General features: G+C 51.9%; 1 protein-coding gene across 6 annotated transcripts in view; it reads left to right on the forward strand.

The window, feature by feature from the left end:
* LOC122544349 (guanine nucleotide-binding protein G(I)/G(S)/G(T) subunit beta-2) overlaps positions 1-12,106 on the forward strand; it is a 195,302-nt gene that overhangs the window by 87,641 nt on the left and 95,555 nt on the right. For 2 of the 6 annotated variants that reach the window (XM_087982898.1, XM_087982896.1), the window contains exon 1: positions 11,626-11,703. The exons of 3 other annotated variants lie outside the window; for them this stretch is intronic. The gene's annotated coding sequence lies outside the window, so the exon portion shown is untranslated. Of the gene's footprint in view, positions 1-11,620; positions 11,704-12,106 lie in introns of those variants that run through there. One more of the 6 variants, XM_087982897.1, reaches the window with a different exon arrangement.

Genomic DNA, 12,106 nt, shown 5'->3' on the forward strand with positions numbered 1-12,106 from the left:
TGTGAGATAGAGAGGGTCTGTGTGTGTGAGGGTGTGTGGGTGGTGTGTGTGTGATGATGTGTGGGTGGTGTGTGTGTGAGGGTGTGTGCGTGTGTGTGGGTGGTGTATGTGTGTGAGGGTGTGTGCGTGTGTGAGGGTGTGTGTGCGTGTGAGAGAGAGAGGGTGTGTGCATGTGTGAGGGTGTATGAGTGGTATGAGGGTGTGTGTGTGTGAGAGAGAGGATGTGTGTGTGAGAGAGAGAGAGGGTGTGTGCGTGTGTGTGAGAGAGAGGATGCATGTGTGTGAGAGAGAGGATGTGTGTGAGAGAGAGGTGTGTACGTGTGTGAGAGAGAGGTGTGTACGTGTGTGTGAGAGAGAGGGTGTGTGTGTGAGGGAGAATGTGTGTCTGAGGGTGGATGCATGCATGTGAGGGTGGGGGGGTGTGTGTGAGTGAGGGTGTGTGTGTGTGTGTGAGAGAGAGAGAGAGGATGTGTACGTGTGTGTGTGAGAGAGAGGTGTGTGTATGTGTGTGTGAGAGAGGGTGGGTGTGTGAGGGTGGGTGGATGCATGTGTGTGAAGGTGGGGGTATGTGTGAGAGAGAGAGGGTGTGTATGTGTGGGTGGGTGTGCGTGTGTGTGCGCGCGCGCATCTGTGAGTGAGAGAGGGTGTCTGTGTGTTTGGGAGAGGGGTGTGTGTGTGTTTGTGAGAGGGGTGTGTGTGTGTTTGTGAGAGGGGTGTGTGTGTGTGTGTGTTTGTGAGAGGGGTGTGTGTGTGTGGGTGTTTGTGTTGGGGGGAGTGGGGGCAGGGCCCTCAGATTCACATCCGCCATATGGATGTTATGTCTCCTACAGGTATGTGCAGTGACCACACTTCCAAAAAAGACTTCCTTTGGTTGTGTAATGTGTCCCAAATGTTGAGGAGTTTATAAAGAACCTTCCCTGGTGCGGTTTTAACCTATCAGTACATAGCCCATAGGAGCAACACCGTGGTTTCTCAAGCCTGCTACGTTATTCAACCTGGATAATGTTTGATCTTCTGCCTCAGTGCCAATTTCCTGTCTAAGCCTCATGCCCTTTGAGGCCCTGAACATTTGCAAATCCATCAATCTCTGGGTTGAAGATACTCAGTGACTGCACTGCGAGGGAAACACATTCCAAAGATTCACCACCCTCAGACTGAAAAAATGCCTCCTCAACTCAGGCCGTAATGGCCTCCTCTTATTCTGGAACACCCTCCCTTCTCCCTCCCTCCAGCCAAGAGAAACATTCTTCCTGTATCCACCCTCTTGGGCCTTGTATGTTTGAATGAGATCACCTGTCAGCTTTTGTGATCTCTGGAGTTTACAGGCCCAGAATCCTCAGCCTATCCTTACAGGCCTCACTCGCAATCCCAGGATTCAGTCTGGTGAACCTCCTCTGTCTGACAAGTATATCTTTGGAGGAAACCAAAGCTGCACACAATATGCACTGTCTCGTGAAGACTCCTTATTGTTGCAACAAGTCAACTTTGCCCTTGTGTTATATCTCATGGTCGGTAATACCTTTAAGGCCCCCGACGCTCAGTGTATCATCACTGCACTATCGCATGGGAATAAAAGGCTCAGACTCCATCTTACTTTGACCTCCTGAAGCATGACACCCTACTGGAAATATTGTGCCCTGTGGTCAATTCCTGGAATGGCGGAACTACCTTACGCTGAAAGACTGGAGCAACTGGGCTTGTATACCCTTGAGTTTAGAAGACTGAGAGGGGATCTGATTGAGACGTATAAGATTATTAAAGGATTGGACACTCTGGAGGCAGGAAACATGTTTCCGCTGATGGGTGAGTGCCGAACCAGAGGACACAGCTTAAAAATACGGGGTGGACCATTTAGGACAGAGATGAGGAGAAACTTCTTCACCCAGAGAGTGGTGAGTGTGTAGAATGCTCTGCCCCAGAGGGCAGTGGAGGCCCACTCTCTGGATTCATTTCAGAAAGAGTTGGATAGAGCTCTCAAGGATAGTGGAATCAAGGGTTATGGAGATAAGGCAGGAACAGGATACTGATTAAGGATGATCAGCCATGATCATATTGAATGGCGGTGCAGGCTCGAAGGGCAGAATGGCCTACTCCTGCACCTATTGTCTATTGTCTGTTGACTAATGGGTTAGTACTAACCCAGACACTTCTGTGGCTAAGGTAGGTGTATAATCGGTCATGATAATAAATGTCTGTTAGAGTCATAGAGCTGGAGAGCAAGAGACACAGACTCTTCAGTCCAACTTGTCCATGCCGACCAGCTGTTGCAAATTAATTAATCTAGTCCCATTTGCCAGCATTTGGCCCATATCCGTGTAAACCCTTTATATTCATATACCCACCCAGATGCCTTTCAATGCTGTAATTGTACCAGTCTCCACCACTTCCTCTGGCAGCTCATTCCACACATGCACCACTCTCTGCGTGAAAAGGCTGCCACTTAGGTCCTTTTTAATTTTTTCCCCTCTCACTCTAAACCTATGCCCCTCTAGTTCTAGACTCCCCCACCCCAAGGAAAAGACCTTGTCTATTTATCCAATCCATGCCCCTTATGATTTTATAAACCTCTATAAGGTCACCCCTCAGCCTCTGAAGATCTAGGGAAAACAGCCCCAGCCTCTCCCTCCAACCCTGGCCACATCCTTGTAAATCTTTTCTGAACCCTTTCAAGTTTCACAATGTCCTTAGCAGGGAGACCAGAACTGAACGCAGTATTCCAAAAGTGGCCAAACTAAGGTACTGGCTGTTGGCTTTTCCAATACCGTGATTCGCACACCCAGTTTCTTCTAGTACAAAGGATAACATTGCTGCATTAATTAAAGTATGTTGGAATTGGCAAAGTTTCACCAACTCCTCTCTGTAACTCCTCTGGCAGATAGAGATTGACATACCCGTTACCTGCTGAACATAGAACTCAAGAGGGCAGTTCGTGGACTGCCAATAGATCGTTTTCAGTTTGAGTCAGATGTTTTCAGGAACGGCACCTTATGCCATTTTTGGGGAACCTTTTTTGGGTCTCTGAGTCCTCAAAAGGGTGCTCTGGGAACAGCCAGTTGGCATCTGGGCATTGGGCAGTATAGGTATGTGGAATTGGGAGCACTTGGGACTTGAGATTCCATGGATTCCAAGCACACTGGAGAGGAAGATCAGTTCCAGAAATCTCTGGGATCCAGGGATCTGGAGTATCACGGGATGTAATGATCAGTTTCTGAGCAATAAGGGGATGGTGGGTTGTATCCGGAGAGATGGGAGGCTTTTGGGGAGAGCTGCAACAGCATGGCTGTACAAGATGTCTTCGAGCATTTGATGTGAGGGAGATTCGAATTTCCAGGCCATTCGGCCCGTGTGCTCCATGATGATATCCCCTCCACACGAGCCTTCTCCCACCCTCTCTTCATCTCAGAAATGTCTTTCTAGTCCTTCTCCTTTGTATGTTTCACTTAAAGTAATCAATCTCATTCTTGCCTCTGTAGCGTCTGGACTCAGCTGCTTCATGGTGCTTTTCGCTGAGCTCCCTCTCCTCTGTAAACATGAGGCCATCTCAGTCTGCTGCCCATGTCTTAAATTAGAATAAGTTCCATTTCTCTCTTATCAACTGAACTCACTGGCCCATATTGGATCCCAGCAAACAAGATTTTAAAATTCTTATCTTTCTGTTTGAATCTAGTCTCTATTTGTGTAACCACCTCCAGCCCCCAATATCCTAAGCATATTGGATAAATAAGCTGATGGATAATTTTGATTGAACGGGGAACGTATACCAGATCCAGACCGATCGGGGCTCAAGACAGAGTTGGCTAGATCAGGGCCCAATAACCAGGAGCTGGGGCATTGCAAGATGCTTGTACTCACCTTGGGGCAGGGCCACAGAGCACTGGTTAGGGGAAGCTCCAGGGCCACTGCGCTTATTAGAGGCAGAGCTAGGGTCAGGGCCAAGGCCTCTCTGCTCTGGTTAGAGGCGGGGCCATGGCCTCTGTGCTCTGGTTAGAGGAGGGGTCATGGCCTCTGTGCTCTGGTTAGAGGAGGGGTCATGGCCTCTGTGCTCTGGTTAGAGGCGGGGCCATGGCCTCTGTGCTCTGGTTAGAGGAGGGGTCATGGCCTCTGTGCTCTGGTTAGAGGCGGGGCCATGGCCTCTGTGCTCTGGTTAGAGGAGGGGCATGGCCTCTGTGCTCTGGTTCGAGGCGGGGTCATGGCCTCTGTGCTCTGGTTAGAGGCGGGGCCATGGCCTCTGTGCTCTGGTTAGAGGCAGGGCCATGGCCTCTGTGCTCTGGTTAGAGGAGGGGTCATGGCCTCTGTGCTCTGGTTAGAGGTGGGGTCATGGCCTCTGTGCTCTGGTTAGAGGCGGGGCCATGGCCTCTGTGCTCTGGTTCGAGGTGGGGTCATGGCCTCTGTGCTCTGGTTAGAGGAGGGGTCATGGCCTCTGTGCTCTGGTTAGAGGTGGGGTCATAGCCTCTGTGCTCTGGTTAGAGACGGGGCCATGGCCTCTGTGCTCTGGCTAGGGGTGAGGCAAGGGCCAGGGTCAAGGACGCTGTGCTCTGACTAGGAGTCAGGACCATGGCCTCTGCGTTCTGGGTTGGGGCTGTGCCAGGGACAAAGCTTCTCTGCTCTGGCTAGGGGTCAGGGCCAAGGTCTCTGTCTCTGGTTGGAGGCGTGGTCAGGGCCAAGTTCTCTGCTCTGGCTAGGGGTCGGATCTGGGCCATTGTGCTCTGGTTAGAGGCGGGGCCAAGGCCTCTGTGCTCTGGTTAGAGGCGGAGCCAAGGCCTCTGTGCTCTGGTTAGAGGCGGGGCCAAGGTCTCTGTGCTCTGGTTAGAGGCGGGGCCATGGCCTCTGTGCTCTGGTTAGAGGCGGGGCCATGGCCTCTGTGCTCTGGTTAGAGGAGGGGCATGGCCTCTGTGCTCTGGTTCGAGGCGGGGTCATGGCCTCTGTGCTCTGGTTAGAGGCAGGGCCATGGCCTCTGTGCTCTGGTTAGAGGTGGGGTCATGGCCTCTGTGCTCTGGTTAGAGGCGGGGCCATGGCCTCTGTGCTCTGGTTCGAGGTGGGGTCATGGCCTCTGTGCTCTGGTTAGAGGAGGGGTCATGGCCTCTGTGCTCTGGTTAGAGGTGGGGTCATAGCCTCTGTGCTCTGGTTAGAGACGGGGCCATGGCCTCTGTGCTCTGGCTAGGGGTGAGGCAAGGGCCAGGGTCAAGGACGCTGTGCTCTGACTAGGAGTCAGGACCATGGCCTCTGCGTTCTGGGTTGGGGCTGTGCCAGGGACAAAGCTTCTCTGCTCTGGCTAGGGGTCAGGGCCAAGGTCTCTGTCTCTGGTTGGAGGCGTGGTCAGGGCCAAGTTCTCTGCTCTGGCTAGGGGTCGGATCTGGGCCATTGTGCTCTGGTTAGAGGCGGGGCCAAGGCCTCTGTGCTCTGGTTAGAGGCGGAGCCAAGGCCTCTGTGCTCTGGTTAGAGGCGGGGCCAAGGTCTCTGTGCTCTGGTTAGAGGCGGGGCCATGGCCTCTGTGCTCTGGTTAGAGGCGGGCCATGGCCTCTGTGCTCTAGTTAGAGGCGGGGCCATGGTCTCTGTGCTCTGGCTAGGGGTGGGAGGGTTGTCATTGCCACTGTGCTCTAGTTCGAGGAGGGGCCAGGACCATGGCCTCTGTGCTCTGGCTAGGGGCTGGGCCAGGGACAAGGCCTCTGTGCTCTGGCTTGGGATGGGGCCATGGCCTCTGTGCTTTGGATAGAGGTGGGTCCAGGGCCAAGACTTCTGCTCTGGTTAGGGGCAGGGTCAGAGTCAAGGAGTCTATGCTCTGGCTAGGGGTGAGGACCATGGCCTGTGTACTCTGGCTAGGGGCTGGGCCAGGGACAAGGCCTCTGTGCTCTGGTTAGAGGTGGGGTCAGGGCCATGGCCTCTGTGCTCTGGCTAGGGGTAGGGTCATGGCCTCTGCAATCTGGTTCAGGATGGGGCCGTTGTCACTGTGCTCTGGTTAGACGCAGGTCCAAGGCAAAGGCCACTGTGCTCTGGTTAGGGATAGAGCCAAGGCCTCTGTGCTCTGGCTTCAGCTGGGCCCATTGCCATTGTGCTTTGGTTTGAGTCAGAGCCAGGGCCAAAACCTCTGTGCTCTGCCTATGGGTGGGGAAATGGCCTCTGTGCACTGGTTAGGAGTGATGTCAGGGCCAAGGCCTCTATGTTCTGGCTAGGGATGGGGTCGTGGCCACTGTGCTCTGGTCAGGGGTAGGGCATTGTACTGTGGGTAGGGGCAGGTCCACTGTGCCAACGTTAGAGGCGGGGCCACTATGGTGGTTACAGGCAGGGCCAATGAGCTCTGGCCAGGTTGGGGGGGATAATAAAAGGCAACACTGTGTCCTGGCCAGGGGCAGGACCTAGTGCTCTAGTTAATAGTGAGGCATGGTCAGGGCCATTATGCTGTGACCAGAGGGTGGTGGGCGCCAGGGCAGTGTGTTATGCTCAAGGCAGCATAAATGGATAATATTGACTTCTTCACATGTGAATTAGTCACAATTTTTGAGATGCGTTGTATGACTAGGTGGGATATACTGAGATGCTATGCCAGACATAACCCTGATGAGACACTGTGAGCCATAATGATGTACAGGTAAAGTTACTGGACATATAATCCAGAGGTTGGGTTCAAATTTCACCATGGCAGTTCCCGGCATTTAAATTTGAATGGTTAAAGATTGTCTTAGAAAGACTGACCATGAGACAGTCAACAGTGGTAGAAATCCACCTGGTTCACTAATACCCTTTAGGGAGAGAAATCTGCTACCCTTATCAGGTCTGGATGACATGTGACTCCAGACCCATGCCAGGGGAGGTCAACTCTTAACTGCCCTCGGAAATGGCCGAGCAAACCACTCAGTTCAAGGGGCAACGAGGGACGGGCAGCAACGGTTGGCCATGCGCAGTGATTCTCACATCCCGTGAAAGAATAAAATCAACGAGTGTCCACACCTCAGAAGGCAACAGTGGCCTTGAGGTGGGTGCCGAGTAAATTCACTAGAATGATTCCTGGACTCCCAAGGGTTAAATGACGAGGAGAAATTCTACAAAGTTAGGTTGCACTCCCTGGAATTTAGAGGGGTAAAAGAAGGAGGGGATTTGATTAAAAGTTTCAAGGTATTAAGGGGAACAGTAGGGTAGTTGGAAAGAATCGGGTCATGAGAGTTTGGGGGAAGTCATGGTCTAAAAACAAGAGCCAGATCCTTTCCGAGTGAAATTCGGAAATACCTCAATACATTTGGAACTCTCTTCCCCCAATGGCAATTGATGCTAGATGAGTTTTATTTATAAACTTGAGGTTGATAGAAGGCCAGGTTTGAGGCCCTGCAGCTAATAAGAAGCTAATGAGCTATTAAGAATGGATGGTGTTCGTGTAACACCTAAGTCTATTTTTATAGTGTTGCTTGAGGGACAAATTGCAGTCCAGGACACGAGGGGAGAGGATAACATTTAGGAAATGTTCTAGCGGCTTCCTCTTGCCGTGAGGTGCAAGATCATGTGACATTGTGTCACTTCCTGTGATGATGTCTTATTAACAAAGTACACGGTCAGATTTAACCCTTCACGCTACATTCTGCCCCTCTCCTTATTGTGGGTGATGTCAAACAAAAAAAAAATGGGCATCTCAACTGAAAGATGGTGCCTGTGGCAGTGCAGCACTGCCTCAGTATTGGTCCTTCAAATATCAGTCTGGATTAATGTACTTGGATCTGTGAAATAGATCTCAAATCCGTGAGACTCAGTTGCCACCTTCTCTCACTAGTTTAACCTGGCTATATGTTCAGTTTAGAGTTGAAAGGTGTGGCGCTGGAGAAGCACAGCAGATCGGGCCACATCCGAGGAGTAGGACAGTTGACGTTTCGAGCATAAGCTTTTCATCAGGAATATGGAGGGGAGGGAGGGCTGAGAGATCAATAGAAGGTCGGGGCCTCCTATTTATGCCCCCTCTCCACCCCGCCCTTTTTATCTGTCAGCCCCCTTCCACAGTCGCACCCCTCCCCCACCACCTATTCCTGATGAAGAGCTTATGCCCGAAACATCGACTCTCCTGCTCTTCGGATGTGGCCCGATCTGCTATGCTTTTGGCTCTGATACTCCAGCATCTGCAGCCCTCACTTTCTCTCGATATGTTTCAGTTTATAATTGTGTGTGATCATTCAAGTGCCTATTTCTTCCCACCTCATCCATGTCTATCGTTCCTTATTGGTGCATCAATCCCTGTGACAATTTGTGTGATTGATGGCTCAGTTGAATGCAATAGACCTGAGATCAGTGGCATTGTGGTAATGTCCCTGACTCTGAGCCAGGAGGCCAGGGTTCAAGTCCCACCTGCTCCATAAGTGTGCCATCGCAATTCAGGACAAGTTGATCAGAAAATACCGAATACAACAGGTCTTTTACAAAGCCTTTGCTCATCTGAGGTATTGATGGGAGGTGGTCATGTAGTGGTATCCTCACTGGAACAGTAGCCCACAACTATTACCATCTGAGGACAAGAGTGTTTGAGGACAACAAAATCAATCCACTGGGAAGATTCTCATGCCAATACCAGGATCCTCAACTAGGCCAACAGTAGTGAAAAAGCAACACTATTTGAAAAGGGACTCAGTGGTCCTCCATACAAGATGGCCAATTCTGTCTTATTACCGGTTTTACTGGTTGCAACCCTCAGTTAGCTTGTTACTCCACCATTTCTAATGCACCCCTAGCTAGCCTCCCACATTCTGCCCTCGGTGAGGTTGGAGTTATTTAATACTCTTCTGACCCTGACCTTAACTTGCATCAAATCCCCAGTCATTGTGTCTATGCTGACTGACCGCCATTGTTCCTGGAGAGTTAGTGCCTTGATGTTAAAATTCTCATCCTCCCCTTGACTTCAAAACCCTCCATAGCCTCACTGCAATTCCCTGTCCCTTGAGTAGAACTCTCCGATTTCTCCCTTCCAGTCCCCAATCGAGACCTCCCGAGCATTCCCAGATGTTTCATCTCCCCATTGTCAGTGGCTGCTCAGAATCCAAGCTCTGGAACGACCCCCGCCTTACCTCTCCATTTGTCTCCTCTCCTTTTAAGGCATTCCTTAATACCCTCTAATTTTCCCTGCTGCTGCGAGGATTGTGTGTGGCAGTAACTCCCAGAACCGAAAGACAACAGATCTGCACCTTGGAGTATGTGGACCCCCATAGTGGTTGTAGAAAATATGTTTGAATTTACATATGAAGAGGTTAAAGGACAACTTCTTCCCTGCTGTTATCAGACTTTTGAACAGACCTCTCAAATATTAATTCTGAACTCTCTGCATCTTCTCTGCAGCTGTACTCGGCATTCTGCACTCTGTTCTGCTACTCTGACCCACTTTGTATGGTACAATCTGCCTCTATTGCATCTAAAATGACACTTTTCACTGTATCTTGGTACATGTGAAAACAATAAAGGAATCATTAAACGGCTTAGAAAAATCATTGGCCCTTGCCCATGCAATAACATCTCGGTATGTGTCAACTTTTACCGCCTAATGCTTCTGGGAAGTGCCTTGCAAATTGGACAGAAGGGTCTGTTTCCATGCTGTGTGACTCCCAATGAAGGATGAGCCAGGGAATTATAGACCAGTGAGCCTGACGTCGGGAGTGGGCAAGTTGTTGGAGGGAATCCTGAGGGACAGGATGTACATGTATTTGGAAAGGCAAGGACTGATTAGGGATAGTCAACATGGCTTTGTGCGTGGGAAATCATTGATTGAGTTGTTTGCAGAAGTAACAAAGACGATTGAAGGCGGAGCGGTGGACGTGATCTATATGGACTTCAGTAAGGCCGTCGGCAAGATTCCCCATAGGAGACTGGTTAGCAGGTTGGATCTCATGGAATTAAGGGAGAACTAGCCATTTGGATACAGAACTGGCTCGAAGGTAGAAGATAGGGTGACGGTGGAGGGTTGTTTTTCAGACTGGAGGCCTGTGACCAGTGGAGTGCCACAAGGATTGGTGCTGGGTCAACTGCTTTTTGTCATTTATATAAATGATTTGGATGCGAGCATAAGAGGTACAGTTAATAAGTTTGCAGATGACACCAAAATTGGAGGTGTAGTGGACAGCGAAGAAGGTTACCTCAGATTACAACAGGATCTGGACCAGATGGGCCAGTGGGCTGAGAAGTGGCAGATGGAGTTTAATTCAGATAAATGTGAGGTGCTGCATTTTGGGGAAGCAAATCTTAGCAAGACTTATACACTTAATAGTAAGGTCCTAGGGAGTGTTGCTGAACAAAGAGACCTTGGAGTGCAGGTCCATAGCTCCTTGAAAGTGGAGTCGCAGGTCGATAGGATAGTGAAGAAGGTGTTTGGTATGCTCTCCTTTATTGGTCAGAGTATTGAGTACAGGAGATGGGAGATCATGTTGTGGCTGTACAGGACATTGGTTAGTCCACTGTTTTCACACAGAGGGTGATGTGTGCGTATATGGAATGAGCTGCCAGAGGAAGTGGTGGAGGCTGGTACAATTGCAACATTTAAAAGGCATCTGGGTGGATATATGAATAGGAAGGATTTGGAGGGATATGGGCTGGGTGCTGGCATGTGGGACTAGATTAGGTTGGAATATCTGCTCGGCATGGACTAGTTGGACTGAAGGGTGCTGTACATTTCTACGACTCTATGTCAAAGGTGTCAGATAAATGCAAGCCATAATTGTTGAAAATGATACTCCTTGCAGTTTAATTTCCACCCACCCTTGCTGTTGCCTCCTCAGTCTCTCCCTCTACAATCTTGAATTCCTCAGCAAACGCGCCCTTTGAAAATAGTAGTGCAAATTGCTTTGGGGGAGGAATTTGGGGGCTAATGTATCTCAAGCTGTATTCGAGAGGAGTAAACCGATGCCCTTTAAAATGGCATAAAGTATTTGGTAGCTGCCATAGATTTATTTTTAAAAAGGGGACAGAAATGCCACATTTAGAAGCACACGGTGGAAAGTGCATTCATTGCAAAGAATTATTTATTTTAGAAGGCGAAAAAAAGATGATTGTTTGCAGAGGCAGAAGATGGAGGCAGTGAAGCAAGCAGTCCCTGATTGATTGACAGCAGCCCTGGGACTGCTGGGGTCACGTGCTCCCTCCCTGGATGGGGCTGGGCGGCTGCGTCCAAGAGCTGATGAGACAGGGTGGGCGCTGGGAGGCAAGAATAGGAGTGTGCGGCCGATCAAGCTTACCATCCCCGGGATCTGCAAGCCGGGATGCGAAGACGCACCTCAGCGTAGCAGACAAAAGGCACCCAAATTCCGCGGCGAGGGAAGGAATCCGGGTGGGCGAGGAAGAGTTAGATTTCGGTTGGCCACCCGCGCTCCCCCCCCATTGCAGGGCGCCGAGCCGGCAGGTGGTCGCGCCCGAGGCCGGGCGGCGGGCCGGCTGGAGGAGCATAAGCGAACCCGGAGTTCGCGTTCGTTTCGGCTGCCTGTGCCACTCGCAACGTGTGTGTGAGTGTGTGTCCCTTTTTGGCCCCGCCCGGGCAGGGGAAGTGGGCGGGGCGGTGCGGAGGGGGGCGGGAGGCGGGAAGGAGGCGGCGGCGGGAGGACACCAACAGAAGCCAAGAGGCAGCCACAGGGTGAGGGGCTCTCGTCACTGGCGGGGGGCTGGAGGGGGGGGTGTGGGGGCTGGCAAGAGCCAGCAGCGGGCGGCTGTGTGACTTTGTCCTCCTTTTGACCATTTGTGAATCATCAGTGGAAGGTAAGGAGAAGGAGGGGGGTGGGGAGAATGAGAAATCGTGGTCTTTTCCCTCCCCCACCCCCCCCTCACCCCCCACCCCACCCCCCCTCACCCCCCACCCCCCACCCCACCCCCCCCTCACCCCCCACCCTCACCCCCACCCTCACCCCCCACCCCCCACCCCACCCCCCCTCACCCCCCACCCCCCACCCCACCCCCCCCTCACCCCCCACCCTCACCCCCCACCCCACCCCCCCCCTCACCCCCCACCCCACCCCCCACCCCACCCCCCCCCTCACCCCCCACCCTCACCCCCCACCCCCCCCTCACCCCCCACCCTCACCCCCCACCCCCCCTCACCCCCCACCCCCCACCCCACCCCCCCCTCACCCCCCACCCTCACCCCCCACCCCACCCCCCCTCA

Source organism: Chiloscyllium plagiosum, unplaced genomic scaffold (assembly GCF_037043375.1).
Source record: "Chiloscyllium plagiosum isolate Xiang-an unplaced genomic scaffold, Cpla_swu_hap1 HiC_scaffold_44, whole genome shotgun sequence".
NCBI classification, from domain to species: domain Eukaryota; kingdom Metazoa; phylum Chordata; class Chondrichthyes; order Orectolobiformes; family Hemiscylliidae; genus Chiloscyllium; species Chiloscyllium plagiosum.